The 13,012-nt window shown below is 41.0% G+C and overlaps 1 protein-coding gene across 21 annotated transcripts in view; it reads right to left on the bottom strand.

Annotated features, from left to right (window-relative positions):
* The window catches only part of ZBTB20 (zinc finger and BTB domain containing 20), a 458,760-nt gene that overhangs the window by 297,329 nt on the left and 148,419 nt on the right, over positions 1-13,012 (bottom strand). Inside the window, exon 1 of one of the 21 annotated variants that reach the window (XM_035314853.1) lies at positions 11,145-11,168. The exons of the other annotated variants lie outside the window; for them this stretch is intronic. The gene's annotated coding sequence lies outside the window, so the exon portion shown is untranslated. Of the gene's footprint in view, positions 1-11,144; positions 11,169-13,012 lie in introns of those variants that run through there. 21 annotated transcript variants of the gene reach the window in all.

The raw sequence follows: 13,012 nt of genomic DNA, 5'->3' as shown, positions 1-13,012 counted from the left end.
TTCGTTTTTTTTTATTATTATTATTTTATTTTCAGAAGCCAGCCAGACATTCTGTGGTGATGTCCAGTAAGAAAAATCTCTTAACATGTCTTGGTGCTTTTTGGGGGACCACAACAGCTCACAGTACCAACGTCCCCATCCCATCTCCCCACAGAAGGGACCCTCAGCACTATCCATGCCACGTGTCACCACTACAGCACTAACACTGAGCAGTTTCAGCTGCTTCAGAAGAGGAAAGCAGAACTCACAATAGTAACCTTAGAACATCATCTTAACTTTGAAGAAAAGAGAAACACACCCAGCAAATTACACCCGTGTTTAGGTGCACTAAGTGGGTAACAAATGATTTAAGTGGTCCGGGAGAGTTAAAATTCAGCTGCTGAATGCTATGCCTTTATCCAGTAAATCCCTACCTAAATGCACAGACCAGCTTCTGAACAGTAAACCCTGATACAAACCTGAGCTACTTCTACCTGAATCCCTGCCACCAACACAAAATTTACAAAGGCGTGCCTCTGATCCAGACCCGAGCCAAGGATGTCTTTGGGAAGGCTGAACAGTGGCTTGGTAAGCTGGAGATGTCACTTAGGTCAGCCTGCACAGGCTGTTACCAAATGGAAAAGGGATTTTGGGCCCCGGTGAAGAGACTGCATCCATTAGTTGGCTGGCTACAAGAAGCTTACATGTGCTCAACTGTTTTTGTTGGGGTTTCCCATCTACCTCTGTTGAAAGTTGCCGGAGAAAAGCTGGCTGGCTAGTTGGCAGAAGATTCTCCCTGATGGGATTTTAACCAACAGTCCAGGTGCCCGGTAGACGTTACTGATGCACAGTTCCAGCTCTGTTATTTCTCTTCTATTTTTTTTATTTAAGTTTTATGCATCTTCACTTACAGCATGCAGCGCGCTTATTTTCAGCTCAGGTTTAAAAACTCACCAGGAGAAAAACTGTAATACTTTATCCTATCAGACTAATAACACAGAGCTTACATGCCCTTTAAATCAGAATTTCTTCCCCCCAGCCAACGGTGGATAAAATTGTTCTAGACTACAGCAGATGGAACTGGAAACCTTTCCTTCCTGTTTATATCTGGGGTACATATGATCAGCCTATGCGGATAAGGCTTCAGCAAAACATTTCCAAAAGAAGTGTATCAGGAACGCGAGCATTTGCAGATAATAAATCACAGGAAAATGCTCCATTAGAGCTCTGGAAACAACCCTTTTCACCCTGCAAGGGGGATCAAAAGCTCCAAAGTACTAAGCCAGGCTGGGCAACTTCAGTCTCTACATCCCTCAAGCATGAGAGGAGCACACAGATCTCTTGTAAGTCAATAGCCAGGGCAACAGCGGAGGGAGAAGCAGAGGTTTTCCGAAGCAGCTGCTGACAAGGTGCACTCAGGAAGGAGCACAGAGGCCCTATGTGATCGCCTTCAAATAAGGAAGGTTTCCTGGTAGATCTCCAGGACTAGGCACTGCGAGAAAAGACTCCCCACTCAGGGCACGGACTGGGAACCTGACCAACACATGCATTTTCTAGTGCTCGTTATCAGTTTCAGAGAACAGGTTTATCTTCAAAGGACCTCATGCAGCAGGGAAAGAGCATCCCCTGCCCTTTGCAGCTGGGGAACATAGGCACAGATATATTGACTTTTCCAAGGTTACAGAGCCAGAGACGAGGAAAAGAACCCAGATTTCTCTTGGTCTGCTGATCAGAGCCTTAAAAACACCAAACAATCCTCCCTCCAGCTTCAAGGCCACAGTTTGACGCTTAGTACTTTCGGAGGGCATAATCTGGGCACAAGTGAGGATGTGCAAGACAGGAAAAAAAAAATCCTTGTTTGATCTTCGCAGGAAACCCTAGCCCTGAAGTAACCTTGAGGTAACAAATAATGAAAAACATGATTTCTACTTGCAAGTTTAACACATGAGGTTTGGCGGTCATCAAAGTGGTTTTGACTCTGAAGTGAGAACTGGTGTTTTTACACTATACTTTCAGCACAGTGGTTTTAAAAATCTCTCTGTAGAGATGGATACAAGCAGTTTGTTTATTAGGTTAGGAATTAAAGAGGGGGAAAAAAAATATTTAAAACTCTCCTTGGCTTAATTACTCTTAACATTTATTCACTTAATCAGAAGAAAGAAAAAATCGGCTTGACTTTTTTGACAGGAAAGACAAACCAACCGGAAAATTCACCTCCTACAAGAAATGTTGAAAGGGAAAACTCTGGATAGCAACATGTTAATAAAATGCTTTCAAATACAGACACACCTCGATTGTAATGAAATCTTATATTCTCTTTGACCTGCCACCTCTGCATTCAGCTTCTCCCCTCCAGAAGACAGGGAAAACTCCAGGATTTCAGTATCATTTTCCACCTCCTTACCCATAGGAAGGGGCACTGCACAGGGTATAGATATACGAAAACAGGTACCTGCAAATTTACTTTGCAAACTACCTGCTTACACAAGAATATGGAAGAAGCTACAGTAAGGTCAGAGAATATGACCTCAACGTTATTTTGTTTCCTTCCCTAATGAACGTTGCTGAGACAGATGAGTACGCTTAAATTCATTTCAAAAATAGGGATTACTGGGGGCCGCTGATAGTTTTTTTCCAAGTTTGCAACAAGTCAGCAGCAATGCTGGGAATGGACCACGGCTGCCAGGCTCTCATTTTGTGTCTCTGTCTCTGCTCCGGGGCCCCAGATCTTCCCCAGCTCCTGGGAAATAGTGACTTTTATATCTAGAGATCAAAGGGGCAGCATTTATTCTCTGAGGACATGAAGTCCTAATACCAGCTAAGACTAAATGCTCTTAAATTGTTCACTGTAGGGAACTTGGAAAATAGACTTTGTTTTGCACCATTTATAGTGTTCTGCAATCAAAAAATTTCAGAGACTGCAGGAAGATACATACTTACATTTAGGTTTGAGATGACTGTTCCAGGCCTCACCCTAACATAATATTTCACAGGCAAATAATAAAATGGATATAGATGGTCTTTCATAACAAGCTTCCAATTTTATTTGGTTCTATTTAATCACGTATTTTGCTGAGGCCAACTGCATTCTCTCTGGTTGCTTAGACAGTGGGTTTCATGCATTCTTGCATATATTTGAACTTTTGATCGTTTTCCAAAAATTCACTGCTAGTATCCTAGGCAGCCATCACTGGGTAGTGATATGGGTCATTCTAGTTCAGAATAAAAAGGAGATGAGTGTGACTGATCCTTTTTCTCAAGGCCAAATCTCATAACAAATCATCTGGAAAACTGCCAATGACTTCAATGAGACCAGAAATTGTCCCTACTGTTATCTAAAAAAACTTCATCTTCCTTAGGAGAAAAGCAGGGTACAAATTCTCTAGCCAGACTAGATTCATTCTCCTATAGACTAGGAGCAGGAGAATCAGATGAAAGAGCAAAGAAAGGGATACAAGTCTACTGCTGTCTGTACATTGTTGCTCATTGAATTCCAAAGTAGACGGAGGGAAAGCAGCACTGCATCAGTTCTTTCTGAGCAAAAGGGGAAATCCTACTTTCTTTTTTAAGAGCTATTTAGAACACTTTTAATTTATTAAATTATATAATACAGGCCTGTTCCTGTCTTAATCCTTTAGACTTAGCTCCCAGCAGAGGGTGAATGGAAGAAAATGAAGCTGGAATATAAACTACTTATGAAGTGAATTTTGCCAGAAAATAAAAGGACAAAGAAACAAACAAACAAACAAAAAAACAACACGTTTTTGTTGTTTGTTTTTAATTTCATGCTTTGGAAAAAAAAAAATCAGTGCACCTATATGAGTATGTGTGTGCACGCACATATGTCAGATTTACTGGAATAACAAGAAAGAAAATGAGCTGATCTTTAAAAAAGCCAGGAATCTGGGACTTGAATTCTCTGACTTCAATAGTGTTGCAAGGACTTGGAATGTGACAGATACTGGCATATTGTGTCCTGCTGTGAATGAGTGCTTGACTCCGAAGCTTTATAGAGTCTCTGTTCCTAAACAGCAAAACGCACTACTCACGAGGCACATCTGAAGACTTAGGATTTGATGTGCTATTCTTGACCTCTCCCTTTCCAGCGTGCAGTGCTTACCCTGTCAACTGCCTGGCCTGTTATTGACCTTTAATTTCACAATAGGCTCATGTTGACAAATCACTTCGAAATGAGATCAACATAGATACGTAACTCATGGTATGATACAAACAGAAAGGAGTTTTCAAAAGCTGGTGAGCACAGGAAAATAAGCAGCAGTCATTATGTATAAGGGGAGTTACACGTTCAGCTGCTTGCATGCTGGGCTGACATCTTCAAGTATGGTTTTATATTGCTAAAGCACCTTTTTTTCCTGAAAGCCTATAACATTTTTTTTTCTTTTCTTGAACTAGTCCTATATTGTCTCTCAGTTCTGCTAAGCAGCCACCTCTAAGACGGAAGACGGAGGCAGGTATTCAAGGGGAACACAATACTGAACCATAGGGGGTAACGGGATTTTTGGTTATTCCAAACACCACCGACCCTCCTTATCACCACAAACGTCTTATAGGAACAAAATGAGAACATACAGGAAGTCAATTTCAGGGTGAATTATATGATAATCAATTTATGTGCCAGAGGAAAAAAGGATGGAAGGTGGACAAAGTTTGAGATGACTGCTCACAATGAAGGAATTTCAGTCTTGAGCTTCGTACCCCATAAGCAACCCCTCTAGCAAAGTTATCTTGTTTCACTGCTCTTTATGTTACGGGGTAAACACTTAAAGTGATAAGTTAACCACAGAATGTTTGTATTAAACATGGGCCTCCTGCTCTCTAGTTTCTATAATTTACAACAAAGAGTTTATTAAACACAACTCTTTCTGTCTGACATTCAAATCCATCTCTGCAACACACTCTCCTCTGGATTTGCGCCACAGAATGAAATGCTATGGAAAAACAAAATAAACCAAAACCCTGCTGTGGAAACAGGACAAATCTAGTTTCACATCCCCTGCAGAGAGAGAAACAAGACGGAAGTAAAAAGCACCAAATGGAGCTCATAAAGCTTCACTCTGATCTCAGCCTCCACATTCTGGCAGTAAGCACCACCTAAGAGATGTGCTCTGCTTCAAGTGACAACAGCCTCTGATTACAGCATGAGCGCAAAAATATATTGTCTGTGAACAATTATCCTGAACAAACTCGGAATAAGGGAAATCTGACGGCAGAATAAGGGGAAATGTGGTGGGAGGTAGGGCTGATCGCCCCCCTCCCTTGCCAAGGCCTTATCTCATGTGCCAGCCATCTGTAGTAGCTGTGCCTGCTACTACAGCTTGTGGGCTCCGCAGAGCCTCCTCTCCGCAGACTGCCTGCCTCTCACATCGCGACGAGGTGGCAATCGCTGCACCCGTCAGAAGCCTTCTCCACCACGGGAGGGAAGCTGGTGTAGTTCGGTAACTAAACCGGATCCTTTCCACAGGTCCCTTTTATCACAGGTATGCGCTTGTGCTCCCTGTAACACTACACATAGCAGCACATAGGCAGAAAGAAGCCCATCCCAACCCACAGATGCCATGGGGAGTTAATAGAACTAGTGTTTGTTAACTCTCTTGATAAATCTCCAAAGAAAAATTACATATTTGTTAGCAAGTCAATGCCCACAACAGGAACAGATTCTGAACATTTTGAACCTAACACGACAGAGAACAATGCACACCTTTCACTACTCACAAATAACCATTCCCTAGTTACACCTTTGAAGGCAACCAACAACCCAGAGAGAAACAGATGGTGGTCCTCCGGCAGGGATTCTTTTGGGGAGGGTTACTCTTACATTACAGGCACATATACATGTACTTAAGTGTACACACCCTCGTGTACTTAGGTATGTTTATAAACGGGTGGTAAAGGAAAGAAAAAACAAACAACTCGATACAGAGAGGCCACCATGGGATCAACCAAGCTGTCACCTTACCGGCAAAGCTGCTCTTAAATTCAGGTAGGATACAGCTCTTCTGCAAGAACGCTTTGCCCAAACAGGGGAGATCCTTTAACACCTTTAAGCACCAGGGGAGATCCTTTAATGCCTTTATTGATGACGGCCTTCCCACGATGCCCAGGAGATCATGTCCACTTCTGGATTTTGAGCTTGGTTCCTTGGCGTACGTGGCACTCCGTCTATATTCCTTGTTGGGCTTTTACAGGAAGATCATTTTTGAATCCCATGCCAGAGGATTGTCTCCATTTTAGACTACAGTCCTCTATTTGACTAAAAAGACAGCATTCCGCTGTGATTTTTTTTGTGTTGTTAATTAATTCATTTGAGACTATTCCTTAAATTTTCTTTTTAATGCGTTTTTGTGTGTGGGTATTATTAATCACTTCTGAAGTTGTTTGCAACTGTCAGGGATTAAAAGTCTTTGCTAACATACATATATAAATCTGTTTATATTATGCATGTTTATGCGTGTGTGTGTGCACGTATACATTAAAAAACAAAACAAAAAACCTTCCAACTGCATCTTTCTCCCTCCTCCCTTCCCCATTCTGAGCAGGTTCCTGCTATCAACTGCTGGAGTGTGCTCACTCTACACCTAGAGCTATAATTATTTTGCTTTAATTTTACAAAACCTTTTGTTCCATTCCCACGAGCCCACCTGATCCTTATATTACACTTGCTCTATTAAAACACTCATGCAGAACAAAGCACAGTTGTACTGATTCATAAGTAACTCGCCCCCCAACCCCCTTCTCTTTTTCTTTCTACTAGGCTCATACCTCTGACTGTAGTTTCATGGCACTGTCCGTAATGCCAGTCCATGTTCCCATTTTTGCCTTGTTTTCTTTTAAACCTTTTTTTTTTTTAAGATGTTCTTAGGGTCAAATTACACTATTGTTTGCTTTTTTTTTTTTTTTTTAATTGCTGTCATTCTCAGTCATTATTTTATATTATGCTCTTTGGCATGACAACAGATACAGTGCATAGGGTGTTATGGAATTTATTTGTTGTAATCAGACCCTAGGATTTATTTTTTTAAATGATTCATACAACACAGCCACTAAAGCTAGCCCAAGATTTTACTGAGGCAAGGAGAAGACCATTTTTAGCCCAGCCTTTGACATCAGCATCCCCTATCTACAGGAAAAGGGCACAGAAGCTTAGGTCGCGCTATTACCTGAGCATGGCCTGCATGAACCACCACGCTTTACAGAAGACTAAACACACTGACAACACTTGCAACAGGATCTTCAGAGGCATTGGGCATTTCAGATTTAGGAAAAAAACAACAAAACACCTTCTCATAAATTATTGCTGAAAAACTGAAGGACAGAACCCAGCTCATCAATAAAGATGGGAACAATAGAAGGGCTTTTCCATCTATTTGTCCTGTACAACAACAACTTCTGAGCTGAGACAGCCTCTATTTTCTGCCTTATAAAGCACCAAGCATGTTGTTACGACTAAGTAACGGGTAAATTGTAATCAGCCAGAACAGTGAGGCAGCCAGAACAGTGAGGAGTGGATGCTTATGGAGAAAACAGTACCAAAGAGGAAATAAAATTGAGTTCTCAGCAGCCATCTTTTCAAGATGGGGAGCAGGACATTTGACAGCACTCTATGGCACAAAGCTGGTGGGTGACCACTGGAAAACAGACCAGATGAAGGCGTAAGAGAAGGCAAGAAAAGGAAGGGAAATGGCACGTGCGTTTTCTTTTTCCTGTGACACGTGTAACAATGGTGAATACTAATGATTTACAGCAACGAAAGAGAATAACAGGGAAGAAGGGGAACGTGGCAAGGCACAGAACAAACACGGCTGTAAAGGGTGCAAATGAAAGTTGCAATTTCCCAAAGAATAACCGTTCTGCACATTTTATGTAGCATGTCAAATCTATCAGATTTTCTCTTATTAAATCATCATTCTACAGCAACAATCATTCTCTCAATCAATCCCCCGTGTTGTTAACTCTTAGTAATGACTAACTTGGCAGGAACTGATGTTTACATATATTTTAAAGTCCTTAGCACTGTTCTGTATTTTTTGGATGGTAAATTTCCTTTACATTTTGTCTTTTGTTTTTTTAACCGGTTTTTAAAGGATGGATGCATTCAATTGGAAAATCAAGTTTTGTAACACACATACACACACACACAGATTATGTTAGCTCAGGAAATTGGCAGTGGGATAAGAACAATACCATTCACCTCCTGATTGCTGATTCAAATCTAGCCCAAGTGAGATAGTCACAAAAGCTGTAAACCTCCCATGGTGGCTTTGTGATTTGAGATGATATTTTATGAATCTCAATCCACTTCAGGCCAAGAACCAGAATCGCAAATCCTCTGCCTCAATGAGCATTAACTGGCATCACTGCACACAGCAATATAGGAGATGCCAAAAAAACACCAAACTGGTCCTGGATACAACGTTCCCACCTTATCCCAGGAACTGATCATTGAAAGACTGGGTCGGTGCATGAAAGTGTGGAGCATGCACAGGGAAATACGTATCTCCCTCTCCACCAAAAAGAAAAACCCAGCTCCCCTGTAGTCACATCTGCTAAGTGCTGCAACATTTACCTGAAATGTGAACTCCAAGAGTTCAGGAGTCCTAACTTTCCTCCCAAACCAGAAGGTGTCTGATATTATGCCCCTGTATTATGACAGAGCCAAGAGACTAGGACAGTACAAGGAAAATAAAGCTAAGGTTTTCTATCCCAGTTACTGATGAGGATGCATTAAGCCTATGCACACTCCTTTCCCCCTTAAAATCAAAAGGGGCACAAACAGATTGACTGCAGACTCCAGTCATTCTTTGGTTTATTTCACCTGCCTAGATAGGAGGAACAATTAAGGTACTTAATTTCACAGAAGAGTAACCCTGAGGAAGGCTGTGCTACACCTTTTATATTATTAGGGACAGGACTGGTTAGATGGTGATTAGGAGAGCTATTGCACTAAGCAAAAATCCCATTGCAGCCAACGAAATAGTGATGTTGAGGCATATTTCCCATGGCTCCTTCTTTTAGGGAGCATGACTAGTTAGAATCCCTCAGGAATTACCTGCTCCAGTTTCCTCCCTTAGATACATTCGCTAACCTGAGGTGTGTGTGTGAGGGGAGGAGGTCTCAGGACCCAAGAGTAGATTTAAGTTTTTCTACCATCTGTGCTGAAGTGCAGCCAATGCAAATTCCACCTTCAGATCTGCACTCCAGTGCCTCCCTGTTATGTTTCATTTCACACTTGTGATCTTTATTCCTTAGAAACAGGAAAAATGCACAGTTGATGAGCCATGTTTGCATGCAACTTGAATTTGTTCCTTCAGTGGCTGTTGTTTGGACGTGCACTTGACTATTCAAAGTGAAAGTGGGATAAGAAATAGAGCCACATTTTAAATGGACAACTACTCTTCATGCTATGCAGGCATTTTCAGAAGCAAGTAGTTCTCTTCAAAGTTTTCAGAGGCATCACTGAAAGCATTCACATACACAACAAGAAATAAGGTGGGAAGGTGAGATTTTCCTCTTCCTTTGCTATTTATTCATTTTTTCTTCTTTCCCCTTTTTGCCAATGAGAAGGGGAGACACTAAAAATGCAAAATAAATATGGGTCCTTGTCCACTATAACAAAATATTAAAAATGGGTAGCCCTCCAAATGTTTAGGATAGCTATGCATACATAAACACATAACTTGTCTATACTTCCACTACAGAAGTTCCAGTAAAATGTACAGAATAATTCTACATGTAGCTAAATAAAGAGAATGAGTACAGTTAAATTCAGCTGATAAAAAAGAAGAAACACAAAAACAACATTCCATAAAACTATTAAGAGTTCGGGGGAAAAAGCACATCTTTTATATGAATTTAAACTTAAGATATGACAGAGAAAGATTATTTAATTTGGGAGATGTAAGGTTAATAACATTGGTTCACTGGCAGAGAACTGAGATACACACTGACATCTTTCTAAACCTACAGAAGTTCTAAGTATGTTTTGGGGAGTCTCCAGGGGAAGCCAACCTGCCAAGGGAACCTGTACGTCTGTGGAAGCACACATTACTCAAGATGATAAATTACAAGATGGCTTAATCTAGCAAAGCAAGGAACCAGTACTTCAGCATAATAGGTAGAGTTTCACTGGAAATAAAAACTCGCTCTCGGAAGGCCCAGTAGACATTTTCAGCTCTCATTTAACATGAAGTTTTATGGTTACTAGATATACTTCAAAAAGTCTCTTGTGAACTTGCTGGGTGTTTTAGGGAGAGCTGATTACAGCAGGGATGAAGAGAACTCAGAACCTAAGTATGCTTCAATCTGCCATGCCTCTTGCAAGGAAAAAGGCAGCACCAGCCAAGCGTAGAAGCAGGAGCTCCACACAGGCCCACGCTGATCTGCTGTGCGCTGTGATGATGTGCTGTGCATTCACAGTCTGAAGAGCAAATCTGTACTCTCGTGAGTCTTAGCCTTTGTGGAAGCTCAGATCCTTAGAGTTATTTTAGCTTATTAAATAACTAACACGCTGGCCTTGTGTGCACTAGTGACTCTGCCTATGTTGGAATCCCATCACCATTTTGTGTACCAAGTGACCCACCAGTTTTGAGAGTCTTTGCCAAGAATAAGAGGACACAGATGTTTACCATGACATTTGCATGACAAGGTGTTTATCTTGGATAATAGCATGGATAGTAACACAACAGTGAAAAAAACCTGTTCGCGTATTTCCTATGGGAAAGAGTCTCAGATGAAGAAAGAGTACCCAAAAGGAAGATGCTAGTACATACACATCCTAGACTCTGCCTTGATGTGATATCTGAATGTGGATCAGGATTTGAATTTTACAGTTAGGTTCACATGTCCTAATTAGTTTCTCAAGCTGCACAGAGAGCAGAGAAGGTCACTTTAGACATATAAAAGGAGACAACAGCAAACTTTTGCAAAAACATTATAGAGAATAATTGCGCTCTGGAGGATTTATTTATTTACTAATGTAAACAGTGCACACTGAGATAACATCTGGCAATGTTTATTACAATGAAACCCAATCAATACTTCTGTCTGCTACAATATCTGTCCACAAAACAGTCATTCCTCCTGGCACTCACAACAATACTTAACTATCTGTTAGAGTAGCCTTACTCAGCAAAAAGGGAGGTGGTGACCTGAATTCTACTATTTGAAACCCAAAAGAATACAGAGAATCAGGTGTACACACACACAAAAATGATAGTGGGAAGTCAGAGTGAGAGATAAAGGTTGTAGCATTGCAAAAAGCACACAAGTTATCCTTACAGCATTTCTAAAAGCAACAGGTACCAGGGTTTTTTTTGTTTGTTTGTTTGGGGGGAGGGTTTTTTTTTTTTTTGGTGTCTCTAGAGGTTTACACTTTGGGCATTCCATTACTTTTGGAAGTAAGCTAACATGCCTTCTGTTGCATTTTAGAGATGCATCTAAAATCAGAAAAGTTGACTTCTCATTTCCTTTTGAAGTCAGAATTCAGAAAGAACACTAAACTTTCCCACAGAATTGAAAAGCCAGAAATGAATTCATCAGAATTTCCACGTAAGCCCTTCCATTCTTTTATATTCACGTTATTGCATGTCCCTGGAGAAAGGCTAGCAGCATTCTGCACGACTAAAAAAATATTCACTAAGCATAAGCTTAGTACTTACTGAACCTTCACCTTTCCTAAACCTGTGCTTCTTCCAGTCCAACAAATAGATTGACGTGCAATGTCATGCATTACTACTACTTATGGGTGATGAACTTAAGCAAAAAAGATAACAAAACCACACAATATACACACACAAAACCAATACTCTGATTTTCCCTCTTTACATTTTTAATTGATATGACTTCACTTTCCTCAAAGCTGTCTTTTCCAAATAAAAACGATATGCCTGATTAATGTGACTATATAAAAAGTAAATGTACATTTGCCCCTCTTTAATTTCACATTTTGCTGGCTCACTGTTCAAGCTATTTCTATTTGTACAGGGCCTGAAGGTAAAACACAACCTTCTCTGCTACACCAAGTCCTCAGGCAAGAGCTCTGTTCAGAAATTATTGTGGTGATATGTTACCTTTTTCCCATAAAAACCATCTCTCTGACAAGATAATTGGGATTGTAGTTATGAAGTGAGAGCACGGGGAGGCGAGGGGACACAACTTCTTTCCCTGTCTACAGGTAGAGATCTACAGGGCAGCGAAGAGCCCATTTTAGTTCAGACTAGCAAACTGAGCAGTGACAGACAGTAAGTGTGGCCATCACAGAGGAAGCTGTTGAATACAACACCAATCCCTGTAATTTGTGTTAGGTAAGATTTGCGTTGGAATTTTTGGTTTAGGTTCTTAGCAGTTTCTTGCTCTCTGTCCAGCTGAGGTCTTACCGTAACCTCAAGGAAGCGGCCTTTAGAAATGAGCTATGGAGAAACCTTAGCATTAGAGAGAGATGAGCAAATTGGAGAGAAACACGGAAACACTCCGAAGCACTGACACTAGCAGAAATCCCACTAAAGTAAAGGAAGGACCTACTTAAAGGGCAATAACACCATCCACCTTTTCTGTCAATTCAGCCTCATGAATTAGTGTTAGACTTGCAAATAAAGCTAGCTCAAATGTTCTGTGTAAGCGTGAAGACTGGGATTTCAGATGTGCAGAACAAGCTCCGTTAATTTTTCTAAGTTTTAACAAAGACAGGCCAAATACACACTCCGTTTTGAAAGCTCAGCATCGAAAATGATCAGCCCGGGAGTCTCCATTTGCAGATCAGTGCTGCGGAGGAGCAGAGAAGCCAAACTGAGGCAGGGACTAGGGATTTTACACCTGATTTTACACCAGTGCAAGCAGGAGCACAGTTCCAGCCTCACAGAGGACCGGTTTGTCTGAACTGGGCATGGAATTTGCCACATCCTCCTTGGCTCCACAGAAGAAAGATCTGTTCTGCCAGCTAATATTAAATCGGGGCTAGATTAGATGGGAGAGGGGAATAATTTATAACCACCATAGTCTTATGAACTTTCACAAAAGA

The sequence above is a fragment of the Oxyura jamaicensis genome, chromosome 1 (genome assembly GCF_011077185.1).
Source record: "Oxyura jamaicensis isolate SHBP4307 breed ruddy duck chromosome 1, BPBGC_Ojam_1.0, whole genome shotgun sequence".
NCBI lineage: Eukaryota > Metazoa > Chordata > Aves > Anseriformes > Anatidae > Oxyura > Oxyura jamaicensis.
Note: the sequence above shows the minus strand (reverse complement) of the source record. Positions and strands in the feature narration are given on the sequence as shown.